Source organism: Sturnira hondurensis, unplaced genomic scaffold (assembly GCF_014824575.4).
Source record: "Sturnira hondurensis isolate 20B ecotype Veracruz unplaced genomic scaffold, ASM1482457v3 Scaffold0022542, whole genome shotgun sequence".
Taxonomy (NCBI): domain Eukaryota; kingdom Metazoa; phylum Chordata; class Mammalia; order Chiroptera; family Phyllostomidae; genus Sturnira; species Sturnira hondurensis.
Genome location: NW_028095173.1, coordinates 45,919 through 53,534, shown reverse-complemented (window position 1 = coordinate 53,534; position 7,616 = coordinate 45,919). Strand labels below are relative to the sequence as shown.

Genomic DNA, 7,616 nt, shown 5'->3' with positions numbered 1-7,616 from the left:
ACCAGGGCACAATAATCCTTTTGCATTCAAAGGGAACTTGGAATTGTTCAGTCTTTTAAAAATTACAGCTATAAAATGGGCTGAATTCTTTGTTTTGGAGATAAATATTTATGCTCATCTCCAACCAGAAAACAATATTAGCAGTTCACGTTAAATCCCGTGGATTGGACAAGCCATATGAGCACCAGTTGTGCTGGTAGGTGAGGTTCACTGGGCCTGACAGACCTCATAAAGTTCTGCGGAGCCTCATGGGGAGGACTCACCTTAAGTGAGGTAGGAACCAGGCTTCATAAGCCCAGTCCCTTAAAAAAGCCCTGAATAAGGTTTTGGGAGGAACATTATTTGAATGCGTTCTACCTCAGGTCTGCGGATGAGTAATAGAAAAACAAAAGCTATGAGGGAGGAGCTGACACAGTCAGGGAACTGAAGTTCTTACACCAGGTTTGTAAGCAGACTGCTTTGGAGGTCCTTCAATGGGGACAGACCTTCTGAGGCACAGGACCCAGGAAGACCACACTGCTGATGAGAAGCACAAAAACTGCGGAGGTGCCTACTGTAGTGGTGAGTTAAGGTTGCTCTCTGGGAAGATAGTTGTTTTGACATGTACCAAACTTGGAGTTTACATCTACAAATTGGATGTCGCAGGTGGGATTCTTGAGAGGTAGACTCTAAATCAGATTAACATGCAAGGAGTGTATTAGGTAGGGCATGCTCTTAGGATTAACACTTGCTAGGGAGGGGATCGGCAGAAGGGGGCCAGGCTGTGAAGTGGCTGACTCTAAGGGGAACTCAGCAGCAGGAATAGCCCTTTGGAGTTGTCCTCAGTTAGGGCTTTGAAGCTGGATTTTTGTGTCCCTGCATCAACCAGACTCTGAAAGCAGGATGGACTGGGAAGAAGGTAAGACTGTGGTTGAGGTGGTGTCTTCAACCAGCTGAGGGCAATTCCCAAGCCTGAGAGCTGAGGGTTCTTGGGGGGCAGCAGTTGAGGGACTAAATCCTTCAGTACTAAAGTTGGGATTTGGGTGGAACAGCACACCCAAGTAAGTCCTCTATTACAAAATAACTTATTTTTTTGAGAGAACAATGGAATGTACTGAAGTACTTCTAATTCAGGAAGGTAGAAATCAGTGTGGATTACTAAAGCAAAGCTTAGTAGCTCACATATTTGGGAGTCAGGAGCTGACTTTTGTCTTTAAACTAAACTTTAAATCAAGTCAGATTAAAATGAATGAGCTGATTAAGCAAAGAAGAAAAAAAACAAGAAAGACTTACAGACACAGAGAGCAGTGTGGTGATTGCCAGAGGTGAGGGAGGTAGGAGAGTAAAAGGGGAATGAATGGTTATAGAAGGGGATTTGCCTTGGGGTGGTGAACACACAATTACAATATATAGATGATGTATTGTAGAATTGTATACTTGAAATCTATATAATTTATTAACCAGTGTTACCCTAACAAGTTCAATTAAAAATATAAATAAAATGGCAATGAAATAAAATGAATGGCCTTCCATTCTATGGTCTTCCCTTTTTGAGAAGATCATACCCTAACATTTTCTCATAGTCTCTAAGTACTCTGCACTTCTTATGTGTGTTGCCATAATAAATAATAATGAATAATAATAATAATAGCAGCAAGGGTAATAACAACAACTAACACATATTAACTGTTATTACACTCAGCACTTTTCTTCGTTTTTTGATGATGAGGTGGAGGGAGAAGAAACACACTGTAGAAAAGGTTAATGTACAGAATAGTACAGAGTATAACACATCACAGAAAGGTGAGTCTCTCAATTGAGGAAGCTCTCCAGCACTCCTGCTACCTTTCTTATGCTCAGGGCCTTGGGTCTAAAGGACCATGGGCCACAAGCTTTGCTTTGGACAACAGAGCCACCCTTCTCTGCCCCTGCTTATGGCTGCCTCACTCCTCCCCTCAAAATTTGGCTTGGAATTCTGTGGGCTGTGTGGTCCCAAAGGCCCTTGAGGACTTGGAGAGCACCTTCAGGATGGTTGTGGCAGACCCTGGCCAGCAGAGTCCACCTGTTGTGGCGTATGGCGAGAATGAATGCACAGGAGACAACAATCCTGTGGAGAAAAAGGGAACAGGCACGACTACTCTCTCAAGGAGAGAGTGTCTGTGGGTGCCTCGGCCACTCCCTCAAGAGGGGAGTGCCTCGACCCTTGCCTAGGCAGGCTTTTATTGTTTTCCTGGGGTCTTACATCAGAGAAAGATTTATTATCTATTACATAGAATATTATTGTCTACATTTTAGGTACAATCAAGAAGATGAAAATAATATGCAGAGGGGAATGGCAAAGAACTGATTAGCTCTGTCCTTGGGAGAATTCATACAGGCTTTGGAAATTACCTTGAAGATAGACAATACGTATTTGTTGTTTTAGTCCAGGGAGATGGAGTTTTAGCAAGAGCAAGCCATAACAATCTGTATGTATTTTTCTAGGCCTGATTCCCATAGGAAAACTCGGTTTGAAGGTCTAGCTCCTGCCTACCACTTTGCTTCTGTAGGTTTTCCATACAGAGCTGAGTCACATTTGCCAGGCCAAAACAAACCGGTCCCCTACAGATGGTGTCAGTGTTCACTTCAGGAGGAGAGTTGGATGAGGCAGCAGAATTCACCATGAAAGGCAGCTTACCCTCCTTTTTACTGAGGGACTATTACTAAGCTGTGGCAGGATGGGCTGGTACAGGGTGATAACATTCTCATTCATGTAAAGGTTGCACTTAATTGGTTGCCTGTGCAGACACGTGTTACTGCATTTCTTTTCTGTAGTAATGGCATCATCCTTCTTCACAAAGACCACCTCTGTTACTAGAGGATGGACCAGCTGAACCTGCTTCAGGACTCCACATGTAGAGAAAATCTTAGCAACTGCTTCCTCTGTGACTTGAGGGTACATTTCTCTGTCACTTTAGTGCTTTCCAAAGGGCTGAGGACAGGCTCAGCAGGCAGTAGCTCTTTGGTGGGGGGCCCTTGTCCTGGACATGTTGGTCAAAGCTTTTATTTGAACAGAGGAGGGGAGAGCAGGGGTTGTGTATACATCACTCTGAACCACTTTGGTGAGAGGACCTTGAACATGGAAAGCTTGGGACTATGCAACCCCACCAGGTGGTGGAGAAAGCTGCCTGAACTTGCAAATTTCATCTGTTTACTGGGAATGGGAGTTGCAGAGTCATCATCTTCATCCAAGTGGTATAAATTCTCCTTGGCTTGGTGGTTATTGATGACATTGGTCCTTATTCCAACATGAGGGCCACAAAGTGGTACCATCAAGGTACCACCATGGCCTTTCACTGTGGTGCCTGGTTTTAGTGAGCTACAGATCTGGGCTCACCATCCCAATGTGGGAGGGGTACACTCAGGGAGGCAGCAGGGGACTCCCATTCAAACTCAACTTCTCTGGCATTGGCCACCTGATGGGGCTTCTGGCACACCTTGTGGTACTGCTTGTTGGAGTTCTCTGGCATTATGTGCTTTCCTTTTGATCTGGAACAGGGCATTTTTCTGCAAAAGCTTTTCCTGGACATTTGAGGGGTTAATCTTCTGCTGAGCATCGGACCTCTGCTAGAAAGTGGTAGTGCATGCTGGCTGGCTGAGAAGGCTCAGCTGGATCCCAACATGAGATCAGATACCTGGCAAATCCAGGCCTGGCATTAACCTGCCCTTTGCTGCAGCAGTCCCTCTTTGATGTGAGCTCATCTAGGGATATCCTGGCCATCTTGCATAGCAAGCAATTTAGACTCTTTCATCTGGTGAGCCCACTCCTTTGGCCTCTTCTGAGTGACTAGCTGCTTCTTGCATTTGCTAGAAATTTCCCAAATGTTCTATTTACAATTTTATGTTTAATTCTTATAATAACCCCCACTAGGTAGATAGTTTTAGTATGTTCATTTTAAGAAAGAGTAAACAGGCTCAGTGGGGTTAGATAACTTGCTCAAGCTTACATATAATATAAGAGGCGGTGCTTGGTTGCAAACTCTGGCATGAAAAGCAGAAACGAAAAGGTCAGAAGCAAAGCAAGATGTTCTTTATTTTACTTTATAAAAGATATTATCTATTTATTTTTAGAGAGAGGGGAAGGAAGGAAGAAAGAGAGGTACAGAAACCTTGATGTGTGAGAGAGACATCAATTAGAACTGGGGATTTGGCCCTGATTGGGAATTGAACTGGTGACCTTGCAGTTTGCAGGATGATGCCCAACCCACTCAGCCACACCGGTCAGGGTGCAAGGTGTTCTTTAAAAGAAATGGTGGTGTCAGGTTTCCTGGACAATGGCAGTGGGCAGGACTGGCCTCTTCTGTTTCAAGAACAGAGAGTTTGACAGTATTGTGTCTGACCTATTCCTCCTTAATCTCCTGTGTGACCCCATGGGTGGCATGGCCCCCTGGGAAGTATGGCTCCTTGGAGGTACTCAAAAGTTTTACGAGCACTGGCTGGCATGGCTCAGTGGCTTGAGCACTGGCCTGTGAACCAAAGGGTTTCTGGTTAGTTTCCCAGTCAGGGCACATGCCTGGCTTGCAGGCCAGGTCCCCAGTAGTGGGTGTGTGAGAGGCAACCACACACTGATGGTTCTCTCCTTTTCTTTCTCCCATCCTTCCCCTCTGTCTAAAAAAGTGAATAGACAAAATCTTTTTAAAAGTTTTACTAAATGATGGACTGAATGACTGTACTAGAAAGATGATTATATTCAAACAGAATTAAAAGCTTGGGCAATTTACTTCCTCTGTGCCTCAGTTTTTCATCTATAGAAAGGAAATGATATTTCAGCAGTGATGTGAGATTTGGAAGTAATTATTGCTATAGCATAAGGTCTTCCACAGTATAAGCTCTAAGCAAGTAGGAGCTATGCTGCTGCTGCTGCTGCTGCTGCTGATGATGATGATGATGATGGTGATTTTGCTCCACGTGCTGGAAGGTCGGGGTTGACTTGAAAATTACAAAGAACTAAATGTCTCATTCTCTCAGTCAGCATTGGAAGGCTTCACTACTTTATCTCTAGTGTTCTGTCTTAACCCTACATATGGAATCCTAGATTTTGATGTTTTTCAGGTGCAAAGTTTTGTAACAAAATAAATTTTAACAAAGCAAAAATGGACTTTCTTGAATCCAACTTGCCCCACCCAGCCTCCTTACAATGTTTTCAAGGCACGTCTTCTTTTTATGACCCTTGCATTAACAGATCTGCTTCAAGGAGCTTACCATGACCCAGGAAATGGAGGCTGACTAAAAATGGAGGAGGAGAGAGGACAAGGAGACATAAAAGGAATTTTATGTTCTTTTCTAGGAGTCATTAATATAGTGTAAAAAAAACACTTCAACGTATCACACAAAGTAGTGTTTAGATAAGGACTCAGAGAATGTTTTCTGTCGACAGAAAAAGCAGAGGGTACTGGTTTTGATGATTTATCTCCAGGGTAGAGTTGCGGTTCAGGGTTCTCTCAGTCAGGGCTCAGCTGGATGTAAGAGAAAACACTTAAGCTATTTTATGGTGAAGGAGGTATGCTTATAAAACTGTTGGAAGGATTGGAGGATCAGAGGCCCCCTAGCCCTCCAGGGACTACTATCAAAAGGACAAACCAAACCCTCCTGGGAAAGGAACTGTGACTTCAGCACAGTCAGGAAGTTTGGGAAATCAGGAGGCCACTGGACTTGCTTGTTGGTTCCAGGGTCATATTTCCTTAACTGTGAGTCTGGATTCAGGAAGTCACTGCCTCCACTGTTTGTTCAGAAATCCACCACCTGGGCCAAAATCTAGAATTCAGGAAGCTGGCTTCAAAATAGGCTCTGGAGCTATGTTACCTGTGTGCTACATCTGCTCCAGCAAAACAAATATGTCTTTCCCTATATAACTCAGGTTTGAGTCTGGATCTTGCCCAAGCACATCTTCAAAAGAATAAGGGAAATATCTTTATCTTTCAAGCTTCCATAGTGCAGGAAGGCATGGTAGACAGAGGATGGAGTGAATGTTGAGCCAACCCATCTATTTCTATTGAAGTGGTTTACACAGTGGAAAACTGGGATGAACTAAGTTTTCTTCTCAGCGTTAAGCTTGTTTTCATATGTTTATGGAAAGAATAGAACGTGTGTTTGTAAGCAAAATCACACATTTACCTTATCATGATCCTCTCACTAATTTCAGTGAACCCTAGCACAGAACCTGAATTATTTGAAGTCCAAGTAATTAGACATAGAAAAGTATGGAAATGCACATTTATTAACAATGAATATAATGGAGTTGTTTATTTTGTAATACACTTGGAGAAAGACTTTCAAACACTATTTATTTTTCTAACCACTGGCCTGCTTTATTTTTTTTCCAATTTTTTAAATGTAATTATTTTTCAAGTACAGTTTTCTATTACTCCCATCCCATCCCACCCCCATGCTCCCCACCTCCCTCCCATTTCCACCCTTCTCAGTTGCTGTCCATGTATCCTTTATATATGTTCCACTAAATCCCTCCCCTATTTCCCCTGAAATTCCCTCCCCTCTCCCCTCTGGTCACTGTCAGCCTGTTCTCTATTTCAGTGTCTTTGGTTATATTTTGCTTGCTTGTTTGTTTTGTTGTTTAGCTTCCTGTTAAAGGTGAGATCATATGGTATTTGTCCTTCAACACCTGGCTTATTTCACTCAGCATAATGCTTTCTAGTTCCATCCATGATGTTGCAAAAGGTAGGAGCTCTTTCTTTCTTTCTGCAGCATAGAATTCCATTGTGTATATGTACCATAGTTTTTTGATCCATTCATTTACTGATGGGCACCTAGGTTGCTTCCAACTCTTGGCTACTGTAAATTGTGCTGCTATGAACATTGGGGTGCATAGGTTCTTTTGGATTGGTGTTTTAGGGTTCTTAGGATACAATCCTAGCAGTGGAATTGCTGGGTGAAAAGGCAAGCACTTCTCCAGTGGCTGTGGTCAAATTGTTTCTCTATTTTAAACCTTGGGCTGCCCCTGGATGCTTGGATCATAATCACTTTTCTTTTTAACAAGCATTCCAGAGAGCAGTAGTATTTGAAGCCTAAAGACTAGTAGAGAGCCTGTAATCTCTTGGATGTTGGGAAACACATATTTAATCCCTTCTATTATGCCTACACCCACTGCTGTGAATGCTATTTATCTGGTACCATGGACATAGTAAGTGTGCAGCAAATGTTTATTGACCATTTTTAAATGAATAATGGAATGCATAAATGAATAATTGCTAAATAGATCATATCTTGATTTTTAATGGTAGTGAAACATTTGGAAGACAGTATTTTTGACTTACCAGATAAACTTTTTTTTTAAAACAAGAATTTTTATGAGACCAGTCCTTGAAAATCCTAGACAACTTTTTCTCCCTCAGGCTTTTATTCCAGACCAGAACAAATCTCAAATGAAATTCACCGCGTGATCATAATTTGTGTTTTTCATTCCCTGGAAGATGTAGATGGGGACACAGAGAAGAAACAAATTCTTCAAGTACCATCCTTGTTTCAGCCCTATAAGTATTTAGCATGCTCTAACACTTTCCTAGATTTCACAATGCAACCCACAATGAGTTTTACTCAGAATTTTTTACCACTTCTGAACCCTGATCAACACTGTCCTTTTT

At 42.4% G+C, this 7,616-nt stretch overlaps 1 pseudogene; it reads right to left on the bottom strand.

The window, feature by feature from the left end:
* Nucleotides 1-1,934: 1,934 nt before the first annotated feature.
* On the bottom strand, nt 1,935-3,739 carry LOC118979563 (polymerase delta-interacting protein 3-like; annotated as a pseudogene).
* Between the last annotated feature and the right edge of the window lie 3,877 nt (nt 3,740-7,616).